Raw genomic sequence first — 20,719 nt, forward strand, 5'->3', positions numbered from 1 at the left:
GATGGAGAGACTAAAAGGATGAGATCGTGTGATTCGAGTGCCAAAAAACATGCTGCAGGACTTTGTTTAACACCAGTCTATTGTCTTGAAACCATTTTTGAATAGAGATGAAGTCAGACTGTAGAGCCTTTTGGCTATTATAGATGTGCTAGAATGGGAAGTGTATAGAACTGTGTAGTCACCATAAAGATGGACAAGAGAATTAGACAATGAGTCTGGAAGGTTGTGAAAAAAAAGAGAAAAAAGGAGGGGGCACAAAGTGGAGCCTTATGGGACAGCCTTTTCAACAATAAAATAATCTGAAAGACAACTTTGAAAAACAACACACTGACGTTTATTATGGAGATATGGATTGAAGCAAAGCAAAGCATGACGATTTAGATCAATAGCAAATAATTTCTCAAGGAGAAGACAGTGATCAAACATATCACAAGGTTTTGAGAGATCATGAAGATAATACCGGTGAGTTGGCCTTTATCAAATGAGGAGAACACATCATTATTAAATTTAAGAAGAGCTGTTGTCGTGGAGAAATAGGGTCTCAAGCCAGATTGAAATGGAGACATAATATTGTATTGACGAATATACTGAGATAACTAGATAAAAATAAGTTTCTCAAAAATCTTGGCAGTGAAACAAATAATAGCGATTGGGCGATAATTATTCATATCTGTTTGATTTCCTGATTTGAAAAGAGGGTAACTTTCGCAACCTTCCTTACAGAGGGAAGAGGATGGAGATTTTTATAATGTTTAAGTGTTGAAAGTTTAAAGTTACGTTCATTGAATATCACGTTTACATATGTTTTGAAAAAAGTGATTTGTATACCATTTCTGTGGAAGTTGATTAAAGTTAATGCTGGGGGGGGAAAAGTACAGGGAAAAAACTGTTGCAAAGCTTGTATTCTGCAAGTAACTGTTTCCACCATTTATGGAGTCTTTCGTGACAAAGAAAGAAAACGAAGTGCTCACGCGTAACTCTGGCTCACTATCCTACCATCCTGATGTGATATCTGCCCTCAAGGTCTGTTATCTCCAAGAGTACATGTTTATTTGTTTGGAAGCCTCCAGAACTTTTCAGCTCTTGGCCTGACTAAATGAACTCCCACATTTCCCAAATGAAAATCCTAAAAAAACAAACATATATGTAATAGGGACCAGAAAATGTAGAAATTTGTTTTTGCGGCTTAATAGACTGGAGACAGACGGCTCTGCCCAGTGACATGGCGAAATAAGAGAGATTTGAACCTTCATTACCCACCACTTCAGCTACTGCACTTTACACATAAACAAGTTTGAAGCGTGAGAACCATTCAGCCTGAAATTCCATTAAGAAGTACTCTCACCAATAATATGACTCGAAATTCGTCAATGACAAGTCATATTTTATATTTTCATTATCTAAATGTAATCTGAGTTTTTCTTCAATTGATTGATTAGATAATAGGCATGCATAATTGTTGATAAAATTAAAAGTTAAATATTCAGATAATATAGCACTTTTGTTTTAAATCTGATGAAAAGGTATTATTCATATATTTTATACAAAACTATTTTCAATAACTGTATGCAGAAAGAGCTAATTACAGGGTATGAGACTGACCAAAATGGTCGCATTTGACCATTTTTTTCAGTGTGCGCACCGGTCGCACTTGCTGCCTTTAACTAAGTCTCACCATATACAGTCCCCTCCAAAGGTATTGGAACCGCAGGGTCAATTCCTTTGTTTTTGTTGTATACTGAAGACATTTGGGTTTCAGGTCAAAAGATGAATATGAGAAAAAAGGTTCATAATTCCAGCATTTATTTCATGGTATTTACATCTAGATGTGTTAAATAACAGAGCACATTTTGTTTGAAGCCACCCACTTTTCAAGTGAACAAAAGTATTAGACATTAAATTAACTTAAAGTGAATAACATTTCTGCGATTGGCTGGCAACCAGTTTAGGGTGTACCCCGCTTCCTGCCCGTTGATAGCGGAGATTGGCTCCAGCACTCCCACGACCCTTGTGAAGATAAGCGGCTCAGAAAATGGATGGATGGATGACTGGTTAGAGCGTCAGCCTCACAGTTCTGAGGACCCGGGTTCAATCCCCGGCCCCGCCTTTGTGGAGTTTGCATGTTCTCCCCGTGCCTGCGTGGGTTTTCTCCAGGCACTCTGGTTTCCTCCCACATCCCAAAAACATGCATGAATTGGAGACTCTAAATTGCCCGTAGGTGTGCATGTGAGTGCGAATGGTTGTTTGTTTGTATGTGCCCTGCGATTGGCTGGCAACCAGTTCAGGGTGTACCCCGCCTCCTGCCTAATGACAGCTGGGATCGGCTCCAGCACGCCCGCGACCCTCGTGAGGAAAAGCGGCTCAGAAAATGGATTGATGGATGGATAACCCTTACTTGCAAAAACTGCATCAAGCCTGGGACCCATTGACTTCACCAGACTGCTGCATTCTTCATTCGAAATGATTTTCCAGGGCAATCACCGCTCAGCAAGTTTTAAAAAAACGATAGCCGATCACCGATCCGATCACAAGATGGAGTAACGTGTCTGTTTACATGACTTGCTCATTTATTGTATATACTCCTGTACTGTATACTTGAGTATCTTCAAACGTATTCTCTAGCATTTTAGACAAAAGTTAAAACATAAATGAGCTCTAGGGGGCATTCAAGGATTGGCCACTGACATAGGTTTAGGTCAAATCAACGTTACAACATCAACATAACAGAACTAATGGGTGCTAACATACTGTAATTAAATTACTTTATTGCAATTCAATTACTTTAATAAATACTGTTAATGACATGCTTACTCTAACTTTTTCACAGTCCCGGCTATATGGATGGGTGATGTCCAGAGTTTGCAACCATTTGGCTTTTGCCTTTTTTTTTTTCATCCCCAAGATGCGTTGCTTGCTGAACACTTTCAGAAAGAACTGTTTGTAAAATCAAAAGGTCGGGAGCTCAAAGGGACTTATTTTGGAATGAACGATCAGTTCCCCAAGCAAATCAACGAGAGGCATAAAATCTTGTACCCGTTGATTAAGAATTACCGCGACAAAGGCAAACGAGCATGGCTAGTTGTCGACAAGCTATATGTCGACGGCCAACTGTTTCGTGATGCCAACGTCACGCCCTGACTGTTCTCGATAAATACTTCTTTTTATCTGTTGTCGTTATGAATTGTCAAAAGTGTACTGTATTTTGTTTCATTCTTTCCACTTTTGCTTAGACAAACAAAAACAAACGGAATCACGCATGCCACCAGCGTGAATCCTCACTCCTATCTGTCTGCTTTCCTGCTCTGCTTGTTTCCACACACACTAAACACACAAGTCGCTCAAAACTCTTCTTGCGCACTACAACCAACCACCAGACACCATATTATCCCCTTGTCACTGTTTGTTTTCAATGTTCAGTTTGTTCGTTACCCTTCTATGTACCCTGGCTTTGCAGTACTTAAATATAGCATCTGTATCACCCTGTCTAAATAACATTTGTCAACAATACCAAAAAATCTCCCCAAAACTGTCAAAAACAACAACAAAGAATGCATAGTACCAAATCTATTTAAAATTATGATATACGCACCCATTATATGTCACACTTAACTTTTGTGTGTGAATGTCAATGGCATTCAATCAAAGGCAATGGCTGTATTGGGAGGTCGAATCATATACTCTTTGTATATAAAAAAAAAAAAAAAAAAAAAAAAGAAAAAAAAAATTGGAAAATGGAATTGAGGAAAAAAATTAAACACCTCACAGAAGAATATGCAATTAAACCAACAGATACACTTAGAAACCAACTTCAAAAGGCAAAACACCAATTAAATATGTTATCAAAAAGAACAGATTTTCTACAACAACAGTTCTTCTTTTCCTTTCGGCTTGTCCCTTTAGGGGTCGCCACAGCGCGTCATCCTTTTTTACAACAACAGTTAAGATACACTAACTTTGAGTACAGTAATAAATCAGGAAAATTCCTTGTGAACTTCAGCGCAATAAAGAAAAGTCATTAATTAAAGCCATTCAAGATTCAAACGGCAACTGTACACAGTCACCGCAAGAAATAAATGAATTTTTTTACAATTACTACAGCAGCTTATATGCATCTTCGAATAACCCTGATAATCAACTATGACCAGATAGGCTTCATTAAAGGTAGAAGTTCCACAAATAATGTCAGACATCTGTTAAATTGAATAAGCATGTCACAGCGTAAAAATCTAAACGTAATCGTCATGTCACTTGACTCAGAGAAAGCTTTCGATAAAGTTAACTCGACTATGACTGCTTGGAGTTGGGGCTCCCCTCTCATGACCCACGGCTGATCCTTTGGTTCCCTCCCCTTATTGTTCCGTTGTTGGGTCCCCCTATCCGCCCTCCTTTCCAACAAACAAGGGACACGCTCGTGCCCTCGGGCTGGGCGGGAACTGGCTGTATCGCGGGCCCTGCAGGTTGGGGGTTATCCTGTGGGTGGAGGGGGGGGGGGGGGGGGGGGGGGGGGGGGGGTCGTGGCGTGTGGGGCGGTGTGTGTGTGTGTGTGGGGCGGGGGTTGGCAGGGTGGATTACATTGGGTCCCTACAGCCCCCACCGGGTGGCCAGTTGTCGAGACGCCTCGGTGGGGCCGGCGGACCGCCCTGGGCCCCTCGGTATGGGACGTGTCTCGTCCACCGGGCTGCTATCGGGTAGACCCCTGTGCCCGATTCCGCCCCTCAATTGATTGGGTGGGGTCCTCAACCTCCACGGTGCAGGCACAGCAATTACAGGACACTTTTGTCAGTCTTTGTGCATGTAAAACGGTGTCAATTCACTTGCATGTGTCCGCAGGCACACAGCCCAGGGACTCTTTCACTGAGTGTGGGGCCACTCACTTATTGCGACAAATAATTCATGTCTTTGCCAATTGCTTGTGTATCACCTCACTCATACTCTCGTCCGATAGACTTTTATAATTTACTTAGTCAATCCCACCACACTTCAGTTGTACAGCCGGGTTCACGACCCTTGTCCTGCATGCTTCTTCTCCTGTCCTTGTCCTGTCCTTCCCACACAGGGTGTAGCACTACACCCCCATGCAAATCTCATATTTAATGTTTCATTGTAGATAATGTAATGACTTACTTTTCTCATCCTGTTTAAAATTAGTGCTTTGTCTTTTGTCTTCGTTTCTCTCTCCCTAATGCTAATAATAAGAAACCACAGCGGAAGCTTAAAAACTTCACTGTGACACCATAAAATTGTTCCGGCATAAAAGGGATACAGATCCTCCATTCTACTTGACCTAACAGCCGAACAGGACTTATTTTCCTTTCGGCTTGTCCCCTCCATTCTACTTGACCTAACAGCCGAACAGGACTTCTTTTCCTTTCGGCTTGTCCCTTTAGGGGTCGCCACAGCGCGTTCCATGTAAGCCTATCTCCTGCATCCTCCTCTCAAACACCAACTGCCCTCATGTCTTCCCTCACGACATCCATCAACCTTCTCTTTGGTCTTCCTCTAGCTCTCTTGCCTGGCAGCTCCATCCTCATCATCCTTCTACCAATATACTCACTATTTCTCCTCTGGACGTGTCCAAACCATCGAAGTCTGCTCTCTCTACCTTTGTCTCCAAAACATCGAACCTTGGCTGACCCTCTGATGTGCTCATTTCTAATTTTATCCAACCTGGTCAATCCGAGAGCGAAACTCAACATCTTAATTTCCGCCACCTCCAGCTCTGCTTCCTGTTGTCTCTTCAGTGCCACTGTCTCTAATGCTCCCCGCTTTCACTGCATTTCACAATGTCATCTGCAAACATCATGGTCCACGGGGATTCCAGTCTAACCTCATCTGTCAGCCTATCCGTCACCACCGCAAACAGGAAGGGGCTCAGGGCTGATCCCTGATGCAGTCCCACCTCCACTTTAAATTCGTCTGTTACACCTACAACACACCTCACCGCTGTTCTGCTGCCCTCGTACATGTCCTGTATTAATCTGACATACTTCTCTGCCACTCCACACTTCCGCATGCAGTACCACAGTTCCTCTCTGGGTACTCTGTCATAGGCTTTCTCTAGATTTACAAAGACACAATTTAGCTCGTTCTGACCTTAACTGTACTTTCCATCAACATCCTCAAGGCAAATAATGCATCTGTGGTACTCTTTCTCGGCATGAAACCATACTGTTGCTCACAAATACTCACTTCTGTCCTAAGTCTAGCCTCCATTACTCTTTCCCATAACTTCATTGTGTGGCTAATCAACTTTATTCCTCTATACCCCACTCTCCCCTACCACTACTTTACAGTCGGTAACCTCCTTCAGATTACATCGTCTGCACAAGATGTAATCCACCTGCGTGCTTCTACCCCCACTCTTGTAGGTCACCCTATGTTCGTGCCTCTTCTGGAAATAAGTGTTCACTACAGCAACAGCCGAACAGGACAAAAAAATAAAATAAATAGCAGCTTGTGCATTAACTAAGAAGGCAGTTAGCTCGCTGTGAGAAATAATGTCAATTGCACTTTTGAGACATAAAGACTTTGACAAAAAAGAGTCACTGAGCAATAAAGGGTTAATAGTTATCTGGTAATGCCGGTACATTATTATTATTTTTTTTTTTGACAATTGTGCAAAAGATGCAGAGTCCTCTAGCACTTAGAGCAGTTCGAATGACTAATATTGCAATAGTCCGGTGCAATGACCATTGTGCAAAGGGCGCCGAGACTTCAAGGAGCGTATGCAGATTAAAGTGACGAGTAGCGCGATAATCTGGGACAATGTTGATTGTGCAAATGTTGCAGATACTCCTCAATCAGTGTGCAAATGGAGCAGATGCTACTCTGGCATGAGTGGCCAGTATTGGTCAACAAAAGATATGGCAAGACTAGGACAGTGAGTGCACAAGTAATATATAATAATAACATGGAGGGAACCACTCAGAGGAAAGGAGGCGGTCGATACAAAATGGGGTCAAATAGATGTAGCTGTCAGAGGGGCCTTTTCTGAACACTAGTATGAGCTGAGGTGTTTTTTTAAATGAAATTAACTTTTATACTAAGGCAATGTTAGAAAGTCACTCTATGGACATCTAAATAGCCAAAATATGGGAAATCCATCCATTCATCCATTTTCTGTAACGGTTATCCTCACTAGAGTCACGTGCGTGCTGGAACCTATCCCAGCTATCTCCGGGCGAGAGGCGGGGCACACCCTGAACTAGTCGCCAGCCAATCGCAGGGCACATATAAACAAACAACCATTCACACCTACGGGCAATTTAGAGTCTTCAATCAACCAACCACGCATGTTTTTGGGATGTGGGCGGAAACCGGAGTACCCGGAAAAAACCCACGCAGGCAGGGTGAGACCATGCCAACTCCACACTGGTGGGGCGGGGATTTGAACTGTGAGGCAGATGTGCTAACCAGTCGGCCACAGTGCCGCCCTGGAAATATAGCACTCCATAAAATTGTACTTTATAAGAACAGCGTTATAACATAATTGAATGTTGGATGAATGTTAAGAATCAAACACGTTGGGCATCATGATTTAATGCTGCGCTCTAATGATATGTGCTGTGCCCGCCTTCGTCAGCGGGAGGCAGAACAGTATAAAGCAGTCATGTAGACACAAACGAATAAGAATCTTCTCCTATTAATAGCACTGTGCGTGGCGCAGTAAAATACAGTAATATATGTCATTTTTCATCACGGAAAAAGAATATATGCATGCAAGTCTTGTTATATGATCTGTCTAAATGCACTGCGCCGTTTGTGGTAAAATATCCGTTTGCTTAAAGGTATCTAAAACCGCAACGATCGATTCTAACCGTAAGCATGTCAATGCCGTTTTCCATATATGTTAACTTAAGCTAAACAAACTCTCATCAGGCAGAGCTATGTAGTTGTTTAAAATACATGCCGTGTAATTATGTTTGTGTTATGTTTAGTTTGACAGTAAACGTCAACTGCGAGCATACATAACAGTAAATAGCCTGAAGCCTCGTTTTTGATGAATTGTTCACTATTTGCCAAACTGGTGTTTATTGTGAAGTGAGTTTAACTGCCACCATTGTACGTTTGCAAGTCAAAGTAAAAAAATCACCTGAATGATGGCTTGTATCTAAAAAAAAAAAATCTTTGAAACCTAAGTAACGGACTAATAAGGGCCTGATTTACTAAAGATTTGCATTTGCAAAAATGGCGCAAAATTGCATAACTAATATAAACAAATGATGACAGCTGACAAACAGATGATGACATCTGATCTACTAACCGGGCGCACTCAGGATTGTCTGCCAAACTGGCAAAATTGCCATGTAGTTTATTTCGTGCATTCTAGGAGGAGTATATGCAAACTGTACAGTATATTAATTTAGCACATGGAATGTAATTGATCAAATATGGAACGAATTGGGAAGAATGATTTTGCGTCTTTAATACAGCATCTAAAAGGTAGGTAAAAACTGTTACACCTGAGGCGCAGTTTTGCGGGTGTGTTGTCCCAAGTTTTAAACTCAATGAGACTCATTCACCAATAAATACAGATAACTTACTCTGCACATAATTTCACTGTGGACAGAAAATCACCTTCAGATTCAGTGTACATTAGTGTATTCAATTGAGTTTAGGTTGAAAAGGGTTTGCAAATAATTGTATTGTGTTTTCATTTAAATGTGTGTGTGTGTGTGTGTGTGTGTGTGCGTGCAAGTGCGTACATAAGTGTGAGTGTTTGAATACATATGAATATGAATATGTAGACGCTCATTAAGGTGAATATATGTACTTTTGTATGTCTAGTGATGTAAATGTGTACTATGAACAGTATGTATTCATTTGTATTGGAGCATATGTAAATTGTATTATATAAACGCTACTCATAAACATCTCGCGGGGGGGGGAGATAAAAATTTTACTTAAATTTAACTATTGTGCAAACAAATAAATAACATTGCTGATATTAGAAATATTTAATATACTATATATTAATATACTTTCAAGCTTAGAGCCCCCTGCTCCATGCTGGCTTATGCAATAACTTATCAATTCATTTCAGGTTTTCAGACTGTCCTGTGTGTGGCTGTGTCTTATATTTTCTCCCGAGACATACACACTTATTAATTTGCTGTTTATAGTTGGTTACTCTACGCTGTAACGAACACAGTTCCAGCGAGACTTCAGTGAAAATTGTACTCTTGCACCAATCACTTGTGTGTTTGGTGACTACATTTAACAACAGTTTAGTGTTGGTTTAGCATGGCTTAGAGGTCTTTTCCTATTAATTACTCCCCTTCCTCATTTCGAGATAACGATACTTTTCAGAATTCTAGCTTATTCGAGGCCATGGAGGCGAGGATAAGGAGTGTGTTAGCCACACTAGATAGGCAGCTGCGGAGCTGCCCGCATAGTAGTCAGACGGGCTGGAAGTTTGTTTTACACGGAGGCTTTACACGATCAGGATTTTTGGGGCCGATCACCGATCAGCGAGTTTAAAAAAACGGTAACCGATCACAAGATGGAGGAATGTGTCTATTTGAATGACCTGTTCATTTACTGTATATACTTGTGTACTTAATTGCTCAAAACATTATATTTACAATAAATAATATCTTTGTTCTTCTATTTATGCCAGTGAGGCATAGTGACAGACAGAACAAAAGAATGGTCTTCTATTAGATGGCAGGAAGCAAATACAGTAATTAATGTATCCACGTTTTGCAACATTTTTGTTTGTTGGTGTGCCGTGGGATTTTTCAATTGTAAAATATGTTCCTTGGCTCCATAAAGGTTGGAAATCACTGCTCTAGTTAGATCGTGTATTCTAATCAGTCAGGTCAAACCGACATTACATGACAGAAATAATGGGTGCTAACTTATTATTAATCAGTTTATTTGAAAGGGGACAATGCAATTTCATAAAACACATGAAGTTCACATGGTTAAAAAAGCCAGAATTAGCCAGAAGGCTAGTTTTCATCTGTAGTCCCCTGGCCATGATGTAAAAAAGCAGTAAAATACATCTACAAGACAATATAATACAGGATACATAATCAAAGACTTACTACACTATTAAGAGAGAATAAAACCACAAATCATTTGATCATAACAAAAAAAAAACATCATAACATACTTGTCTTTTAGTGTTGGCAGCTATAGGTGTTAACTAGCCACATTTTCAGTTTTTTTGTGAAGGCCTTGTATGTTGTAAGCAGTTTAACCTCCTCAGGTACTGAGTTCCACTCACCAGCGCTCCTCACTGACCAAGGTGACTTACTGAAAGTGCTCCTGCGCAGAGGAATGAGACAGTCACCTCTGACAGAGCCTCGAGTGACACGCTCAGAGCTGTTTCTTTGGCTGATGAACTCAGCCAGAGGAGCTGGAGCCAAATCCTGCAGTACTTTATAAATCAAATTTAAATCTGCAAATATGTGAAGACTGTCCCAGTTTAAAAGACTGTATTTTTTTTAAATTGCACAGTGGTGATAGTGCCTTGGCTTTTTATCCATCACTTTAATTACTTGTTTGTACAAAACTTCCAATGTTTTTTTTGCATTCTGACCAGCTTGGGACCAACTAGTTATGCAATAGTTAAAGTGACTAAGAATCATTGAATAGTAAAGTAAATTTTTGCGGTTTCAGTTGACATTTCATTTCGAATTGCATGAAAATTTGCGAGGTTTAATTTGATATTTTTACACAATTTGTCAATATGGGCTTTAAAGGAAAGCTGTGAATCTATTATTAACCCAAGATATTTGTATTGGCTGACAATTTGCATTTTTTCTCCATTAACAAGTATGTCGGGGTCAGGTGATACTCTATTTGTTTTAGTGAAATACATGCCTACAGTTTTTGAAACGTTTAGCTGTAGACAGCACTCCTGCAACCAAGTTGTGACACAGGACATTGTATTAGTGAGTTTAGCAGCAGCAGTATCTTTGGAGCGACCATGAACAAAGAAAACAGTGTCGTCTGCATACATTACGCACTCTGCTTCAGAACAAACAGTGGGCAAATCGTTGATATAAAGACTAAATAAAAGGGGGCCTAATATTGATCCCTGAGGGACTCCAGAGGTTAGCCTAAGAGACTCTGATCTGCAGTTGTTAACGGATGCAGATTGTGTTCGGTCATGCAGATATGATTCAATCCAGCTCACAGCTTTGCGAGAGAAGTTAAATTTTGAGAGCTTGGTAAGAAGAACAGAGTGATTTACTGTATCGAAAGCTTTCCTGAGGTCCAAGAACACCGCCCCTACAACTCCACCCTTGTCGAGAGAAGATTTTATTTTCTCAATGAAGAGGCATGTAGCCCTTTCAGTGGAATGCTTGGATCTGAAACCAAACTGCATGGCGTGGAGAGAGGGGGAGCTGCTGTTTAAATAATGGAGTTACTGTAATTAAATTACTTTATTTTTAATTAAATGACTTCACCCACAACGAAACCTTAGAGCATGATTCGACAGTACGGCGGCATGTTTACGTCCAACCGTTCGTAGTACCACTCGCTTGCTAGGATACATAACGTTTTTGTTGCCTGCTTGAGAGCCATATCGTATTAAAAGTACGTGAACATACCTCAAGCAAGACTTAAACGAACGTCCTCTCCTTTCCTGAGCACCGGTGACCACCAACACACATTTTTCCCCATTTTGCCCTCATAATATAGTCTGCGAGATCCACTCTTGTTGTTGTTGCCACAGTAACGAGTGTATCTGGTCGCATTTGAGTTGAAAAGATAAAGCCCAATGATCGTAAAAAAACGGGATGCGGTGGTATCGGAATACAAGATTTTATTGCAGTAGTCTGAATTAGTGTAATCTTGAAAGAGCAAATTTGTCTTGTAGTCTGATCCGGGCATTACGTGTTGTCTGTTCCACACCGCCGACATGCTTCCTTGGCTGTCAGATATTTACAAGACTACGCCAAAAAACACACGACAAGGCTAAGAATGAACTAGCTTTTGGATTCAAATATACTGTGCACGATGGCGACGTGGAGTAAATGTCTTTTGCGGAGCCGATCAATCGGCGAAAGACATTAAAGCCGATCAGCATAAAATGTTAATTATCGGCCTTAAAATCAGTGTAAAGTCTAGTTGATAGAATCCAAATCTTATGTCAGCTTAGTTGCCGCGGTAACTGGCAAACCCTAAGTTAACCTACTGGGCACGTTGTCTCATCTGCTCCAGATCATTTTCGACTTCCCCGGAACAGTGGAACACACGGCAACTGCCTGTAACAAAATACGGCCAATCCGGAACACTTGACAACACCGCCACTGATGTGCTGGTAATGAAGTGCAAGCACGTGCCTTTCTAAAAACTAAACGCTCATGCACATGCTCCATTTTCAAATGTGTCTCAAAACGCACACTTTTGAGAACCATTTTCAAATACAGTCCTTGAATTGTCAGGCTCCAAAACACAGTTGTTTTGTTAACAAACAGCCAAAACAACAACAGTAATAGTACAGTACTAGCAGTAGTAGTAGTATTACTACTACAAACAGTAGTAGTTTCCCATTTTTAGCTGCAAGCGATCTCATGTAAATAGCCCCTAAAACTACAATATCATGCTGGCTCTTTTAGACACAAGCCTTATTTGGGATCTTCTGTGACCCGTTTCCCAGTGCTTGAAAACCTCTCTCATTCCGTAAATGTCTGACTGGGTCAAGAAACCATGCAATGAAAACCAGTGGTCAAGCAATCCTGTCAGAAGTGAAGGAACTACCAGGTGAGGATGACTGCCAAGAGCAGTCAGAGGTGAGAGAAAAGTGCCGCTTTGCAAACAAGATGTAGCCTGACACTGAGCAATAGTGCCAAGAAAACTCCTCCAAAAAAAACAACCCACTACATATCTCCAACACAAGCAAGCAGGGCCACCCAAATTTTTCAATTAGAGCCATGGGAGGGAGGCAGGATATGGGACATGTTCGCACCCCTCCCCCAACACACACACACATGCGCACACACACATGCACACACTCGAGAACCTGACATTTTTGGGGGGCTTCGAGGGAAAGTCAACTATTTATTCATGGCGAAGTACTCCAGCGTAGTGCGTATCATTTTTTAAAAAAAATTTTTAAATAACCTGTCCTGCTCAGCTGCATGGCCTTGCAGAATGGTGGATCTGTATGCCTTTGTGCTGGAACAGTTTTGCTTCGCAACAAGGAAATTTTAAATACTCCGTCTGTTTATTTTTTAATTTTGTATTATTCTGATGCGTATTGAAAATGCAGCTGGACAGAAAAGGGTTTTAGGGGGGGGGGACAGACAGAGGCACAGAGTGGACAGGGGGACTAGGGGTTAAAACCACAGCAGAACAATAGTGAGACAGTCTTAATATTTGAACATAAGTAACATTATTTGTAGATTTGGGGGGAAGACGCCCGGTGAAGACATGCAATAACTAACCAAGAGAACCAGATAAGAGAGGACAGAGAAGGACAGGACAGGATGTTGGAAAATGAGCAAGGCAGTGTTACTGGCGAGTGGCACGGTGAGATTCTTTTTTTAGTGTCTAAAGACCTCTAAGAACCTGTGAGTTGATATGATATTGTAACCTGTGTTGTTATTAGTGATCAGAGCACAAGTAATTAAAGTCTATAGTTTCTGTCGAACGTTTTAGTAAATGAACACAAAATGACATGCATATTAGTCAATTGGTGTACGGTGTTGCTGTGCCGGCCCATTGAGGGAGGGTGAGCCAGCGAACCTGTCCACCTGGGGACCCAACCGAGGGGACGCCACCGACCAACCAGGACCCAGGGAGGTCCCAAGCCCGACCGAAGCGCCCCGACCAGTCCCAAGGGGGAGGGGCAAGGGCAACGGACCACAGACCCTTCACCCACCGAGTCCACCGCCGCCCCTAGCCCCCCGGACAGCGTGGGGAACCCAGACACCAACTGGGCCCAGCGCAGGAGCCAGCCACCACCCAAAAAAAAAAATATGGTGATAGCTAAGCACCCGTCATGAGTAGGGCTGGGCATCGAGAATCGACCGCAACTGGAACCGACTCCCCGGCCACCCGGAACCGACCAAACCCCGGCCTCCAGCCCCAACGCCCACAGCCCGAGAACGAACAAAGAACCCGCGACAACCAACGAAAAAGAGCGCGCAAGAAGACGCGCCTGACGGCGGCAGAGGAAAACAAACCCGCGCCCCAACCCTGCCAAAATCAATGACCACTCGCCCCAGCACAACACCCGGAACAAAACCATACCGCGCAAAGGAGGCCCCCCACAACGCGAAGCCCCCAATGCGCCCCGATTCCCCAGCCCACACCGCACGGAGCCCCAGCGAAGCCAACTCCCAGCCAACCGGGCTAGCGAAACCACACAACACATCCATGCCAACACAGCCTACAGGGCAAACGGCCGGCCACACCCCCGCACCAACAGTCCCCAGCGCCCACTCTAGTCCCCAAACCAACGCATGCTCCGATGACAGAAAGAGAAAAACTCAACACCGAACCAAAACCCCACCGCAGCAACCCTACACCACAATGAACCGGGACAAAGCCCACACAAACAAAGTCCCACAACACTCCAAATTCCAACCCCGCCCCTCAACGGTGAAAACCGGGAAAAGACGTAGCGCCCCACAGCACCCAGCTCCATCCATAGATGACCATAATAAAATAAAATAAAATAAATACATTAAAAATAAATAAATAAATACAATTTTTAAAAAATCACAGGCGCCTGTGCGAAGCCACCTCCCGCGCCAAAATGCCGAGCCCATGCGCGCACCCCCCAAAACAAAAAGCCACAAGCCCAAAACAGGAAGCCAAGCCAAAACCCGCGCATACAAACCACCCGACACGATGAAACTGCCCCAAATAACCACCTCAACAATGCTACATCCAACCCCCAGCCAAAACACCAACCAATGAGTACCAAGTCAACCGGGCCACCCCCACAAACACAACTCCCCAGCCCACAGGTCCCACACCGATACTGGCCATAAAGAACCCCGAGCCAAATGCCCACCCGTCAAAGCCGCGGGCCGCCAAGAAAATGGAAGCCCACAACCCGGAAACCCCCCATCCAACCCACGCAATCCTCCCCAACCCAGCCCCCTGAAAGAAACGGAACAGAGAACCGCACGGAACCGAAATGGGGAAGGTGGGGGCCCACTCCTCCGCGACCCGACAACCGGGAGTGGGAGAGGGTGCAGGCCCCAGGAGTCCAGCCAAGAGAAACGTGACAACCCACCTCCCACCGTATTATTATGGTTACCAGGTCCCAGACTGGCAACCATTCGGCGTATGATTTATTTTATTTTTTTTATAAGACTCGCCAATCTATGTGTGTGTTTAAAAAAAATTATAAAAATCTCACGTGACGTGAGTGAGTGCGCCAGATACAGGTGTAAACACGCTGTAAAAACGTCTACCATACAGTTTGCAATTGTATGATTATCTGACATTTCACTCTCACCGCAGCTGAGCGGTAGCTAATTTACTTGAGTTTTTCCTCCGATGGGGGAGGTGGCGCCGCTTGCTGTGGGCCGGGCGAACTGGCTCACTGTCTTTCACATGCGGGGAGCAGAGCAGCCACGAGCCTCTCAATTGATCGGTAAAGAGAAGCCTGCAGGCTGGGGAGTCTTTCTATGCCTGGGCAGCCCACAGTAGTCAAAATGAAGCATATAACCGCAAGGAAGGTTTGAAGGGTAGTGCAGCTAGCGGGAAAGCTAGCTGGCTGGCTGCCTTCTTAATCAAAGCACAAGCAAGTGATCCACCATGCTGTCATTATTTGCTAATCTGGGCTGGCCGTTGCTGGATAAGTACAGTGGCATGGTACAAGGCAAACTCAGTCGAACCGAGGCTGAACTCAAGTATTCTACTTCAGTTCAGTTTTGGCAATCAAAAGGTGCGTACTGTATGTCCGGCCACATTTTTCCTGCTTTTTAAATATGTTACAATTTTCTGACATACCATTTTTAGACTCTCTCCCTGTCCAGTAAAGAATACTGACCTCGCCAAAATTTCAATATTAATGATGATTACCGAAGAAGAAAGTGGCAAAAACCAATGAAGAATCTGCGAAACCCAACAAAGGACAACCTGCACGAAGATGTGTTTGTGCACCTCAGATTAAGATTATATTGTGCAAAGGAGACTTTCACTATGTGTAGAAGTCTGACGTGCTCCCTGCCGTTACAAGCCTCAGCCTACACTGTCCGGAACTTCAGTGAAGTCAATTGGGTGAGTGAAACAATATAATACATCAATGCCAACATTGAAGCAGCTAACAAATTGAACGCTGGGTTGCACTTTTGCACTGTTGGTTTTTAGCATTTATTTTAGTCTTGCAACCAATATAAGAGCTGATGACAGACACAAAAAAACAAAATATAAATTACCATACTGGAAAGAAACTAGAAACAGTCGCATTACAAGCTTAATATTGAGCTAAAACTTCACAAAACCACCAGGACTCTTCCTGGAGCTGGCCGCCCGTCTAAACTGAGCAATCGGGGGAGAAGGGCTTAAATCAGGGAGGTGACCAAGAACCAGATGGTCACTCTGTCAGAGCTCCAGCGGTCCTCTCTGGAGAGAGGAGAGCCTTCCAGAAGGACAATCATCTCTGCAGCAATCCACCAACCAGGCCTGTATGGTAGAGTGGCCAGACGGAAGCCACTCCTGAGTAAAAGGCACATGGCCAGGCCGCCTGGAGTATGCCAAAAGGCACCTGAAAAAGACTCAAGACCATGAGAAAGAAAATTATCTGGCCCGATGAGACAAAGACTAAATTCTTTGGCGTGAATGCCAGTCGTCATGTTTGGAGGAAACCAGGCACCGCTCATCACCTGAACAATACCCTCTCTACAGTGAAGCATGTTGGTGGCAGCCTCATGCTGTGGTGATGTTCTTCAGCGGTAGAAAGTGGGGGACTAGTCAGGATTAAGGGAAAGATGAATGCAGCAATGTACAGAGACATCCTGGATGAAAACGTGCTCCAGAGTGCCAAGGACCTCAGATGAGGTTTACCTTCCAAAAGGACAACAACCCTAAGATACAGCCAAGACAATAAAGACGTGGCTTCAAGACAACTCTGTGAATGTCCTTGAGTGGCCCAGCCAGAGCCCAGACTTGAATCCGATCGAAAATCTCTGGAGAAATCTGAAATAGTTGTGCTCCGACGCTCCCCATCCAACCTGATGGAGCTTGAGAGGTGCTGCAAAGAGAAATGAGCGCGAGTACGCTGTTGTGTCTGGCCAGTGGCCACCACGTAACTATATTGGTGCTGGCCCGGTTGCTACTTATTCATTTTAAATGACAAGTGTGAGCCGTTAATTAATCTCGACTCATGGTGAGCAAGCTAGCTAGCCCGCACCTACCTTGTAAAGTCTGGTAAGCATGTAGACTCCTCCTTTTTTATTTTATTTTACACACAACATTATCATTATCAATGCTGCTACATTTGTCACTAGAATAAAACCAAAAGTAGTTTCCCTGAGTGACGTCACGTGAGATCGTCTCAAAATTAAGAGGTTGCTTGCGTGTGTGTTTGTGTTGTGGGGTGCTACTCACTAACTGCAAAGATTGCCTGCTTAGTTTGTCTCTCGTTTTCATTTCACTCATTATAAACAAATACACTCACGTGCAAAGGTTAGCTAACAAAATCTATCTATCTTACCCTTCCAACCCTGTTTATTGCATAGACATATGAAGATATGTCCAATGTTAAAAGACCAGATTCCTTTAAAGAGGATTGTATTAGAAAACAAATTATCATCAAAATAAAGTGCAATAATTCCAGCAGTAATTATTTATCCATCAGGGCTGTGAAATGGAAAAAGTAAAATCGGAGGAATACTTTATTAATTAATTAATTTATCCATCCATCCATTTTCTGAGCCGCTTCTCCTCACTAGGGTCGCGGGCGTGCTGTGCCTATCTCAGCTGTCATCGGGCAGGAGGCAGGGTACACCCTGAAGTGGTTGCCAGCCAGTCGCAGGGCACATACAAACAAACAACCATTCGCACTCACAGTCACACCTACGGACAATTTAGAGTCTCCAATTAATGCATGTTTTTGGGATGTGGGAGGAAACCGGAGTGCCCGGAGAAAACCCACGCAGGCACGGGGAGAACATGCAAACTCCACACAGGCGGGGCCGGGAATTGAACCCGGGTCCTCAGAACTGTGAGGCTGACGCTCTAACCAGTCGGCCACAGTGCCGCCTAATAAATAAATAAATATATATATATATATATATATATATATATATATATATATATATATATATATATATATATATAATATAATATATATTTTATTTAATATTTTTTTCCTATTTTATATATATATATATATATATATATATAATATAATATATATTTTATTTAATATTTTTTTTCTATTATATATATAATATAATATATATTTTATTTAAAAAAAAAAATTCTATTATATATATATATAATATATATTTTCTTTAATATATTTTATTTAATATATTTTTTTCTATTATATATATATATATATATATATAGATATATATATATATATATATACACATACATGTACTGGCTTAAGCAGCGGGGGACACATCTGGCACTACAGGATTTGAGTTCCTGGCGGCGTAGTGTGTTACTGATGGTAGCCTTTGTTACTTTGGTCCCAGCTCTCTGTAAGTCATTCACTAGTTCTCCCATGTGGTTCTGGGATTTTTGCTCACCGCTCTTGTGATCATTTTGACCCAGATCGAGGGAGATTATTAGTGGTCTTGTATGGCTTCCATTTTCTAATAAGTGCTCCCACATTGATTTCTTCGCACCAAGTTGCTTACCTATTGCAGATTCAGTCTTCCCAGCCTGGTGGAGGTCTTCAATTTTGTTTCTGGTGTCCTTTGACAGATCTTTGGTCTTAGCCATAGTGGAGTTTGAAGTGTGACTGTTTGAGGTTGTGGACAGTTGTCTCATTTATACTGATAAGGAGTTCAAACGGGTTCCATTAATACAGGTAACGAGTGGAAGACAGAGGAGCCTCTTAAAGAAGAAGTTACAGTTCTGTGAGAGACAGAAATCTTGCTTGTTTATTGGTAACCAAATACTTATTTTCCACCATAATTAGCTAATAAATTATTTAAAAATCAGACAACGTGATTTTCTGGATTTTTTTTCTCATTTTGTCTCTCCTAGGTGAGGTATACCTATGATGAAAATTACGGGCCTCTCTCATCTTTTTAAGTGGTAGAATTTATACAATTGGTGGCTGACTAAATACTATTTTTTGACCCACTGAATGTGACATGTTATTCCAGTAGCCCAAAATTTACTTTTGGGCTATTTTCGGCCGAAACATTTCGGAGGCCTAAATGTTCGGTGCATCACTACTTGCTACTTGCTTGAGACTTGATCCCATCAAGCTCTATTCACTCAGTTAGCACTGATGTCATAACTGTTATGTTAATATCATGATGCAACCAAATATTTTATTTTACACTGAACAAAGGTTATCTCAAATAAAGCACTGCATGTGGATCAGGTCTAGAACCATGAAAACTAACTCATCACCGTATTAATTATATTATATTAATTTGATGTTGAAAATATATTGCAATAATTGAAATGATTATCAATGATAATTTATCAATAGGATATTCTTTTATTAATTTGAAAAACTGTATCGCTCAGTTAAACTACACATCAATGACGTGATGCCAATAAAATTAATTTTAAAAAGTATAGAGCATAACATCGCCGCGGAAAATACATCCTTCACATATTGATTTACAAGAATGGTCATCTTGAAATCGGCTAAACTATGCACTTACACGTTGACAATAGTTTTTGTTGTTGTTGTTTTTATATGTTCTATGTTATATGATGGTTTAATAAAAGCAAGGATGTGGAAAATAATCATTAATAATATGAAAGAGAATTCATTTCCGTTAAAAAGCGAATGACTTCACTCCATCTACCCTAGAACTAGTAACATGAACACGAAAAATTGGTGATCCATGGTTTCAGAAAAGAGGGGCATCTGCATTGTTGACATTTTTGAAGGCTACTTACTGGTAGCGATTTAATTCGTTTCAACAAGGAAAACATGTAATTACCTATTATTTGTGTTCCGTTTGACCATGAAGACGACGTAAATTACGATCTGTCATGCAACATTCGAATAATAACATTGTAATTTAATATTATATAAGAGATAAGTCACTTACTGTGTGTACCTATGCGGAGCTGTTGCTACCATTTCCTGTAGCCTGGGCTCACTTCCGGATATCCGTTCCTCGGCAGGGATTTCAGAATAAACTTACATTAATAATAATAATATTAACAATAACGAGGCGTAACGTACAGTTTCTACTTGTGTACAGGTAAAGTGGTGACGAGGACAAACAAAAATGTGGAAAAAAAACTGACAATGATTTAGGGGCATATTTTGGGAAATTAAAACCGAAGTCACGTTCACTTTTTACATTCATTTTACTTTCTTAAACTCCTGGATCACAACGGACAGTTCCGTTCGTACAACGTAACCCGAATGTTCACGTAAATCCGAACGTATCACTAACCTTTGATAACTCAGTAGTAAAGTCATGATTACATTCAATGATTTCATATGTAGGGTGGACAAACTATTTAAGAGTAAACCACCTTTTATGAGTCAATTATCACCATCTTGCATTCAACTGCTCCTCTCCGTAGTGGCCAAATAATTAACTCAATAACCACACTGGCAAACTCAGTTAGAGGCAGTGGCGTCGTA

At 41.9% G+C, this 20,719-nt stretch overlaps 1 protein-coding gene across 4 annotated transcripts in view; it reads right to left on the bottom strand.

Moving 5' to 3' along the window:
• The window catches only part of exoc2 (exocyst complex component 2), a 130,993-nt gene extending 110,753 nt beyond the window's left edge, over positions 1 to 20,240 (bottom strand). The window contains exons 1-2 of one of the 4 annotated variants that reach the window (XM_061778377.1): positions 20,172 to 20,198; positions 18,789 to 19,008 (exon numbers count right to left, since the gene is read on the bottom strand). The gene's annotated coding sequence lies outside the window, so the exon portion shown is untranslated. Of the gene's footprint in view, positions 1 to 18,788; positions 19,009 to 20,060 lie in introns of all 4 variants that reach the window. The other 3 variants (XM_061778379.1, XM_061778378.1, XM_061778380.1) reach the window with 3 other exon arrangements.
• Between the last annotated feature and the right edge of the window lie 479 nt (positions 20,241 to 20,719).

The sequence above is a fragment of the Phyllopteryx taeniolatus genome, chromosome 7 (genome assembly GCF_024500385.1).
Source record: "Phyllopteryx taeniolatus isolate TA_2022b chromosome 7, UOR_Ptae_1.2, whole genome shotgun sequence".
Lineage (NCBI taxonomy): Eukaryota > Metazoa > Chordata > Actinopteri > Syngnathiformes > Syngnathidae > Phyllopteryx > Phyllopteryx taeniolatus.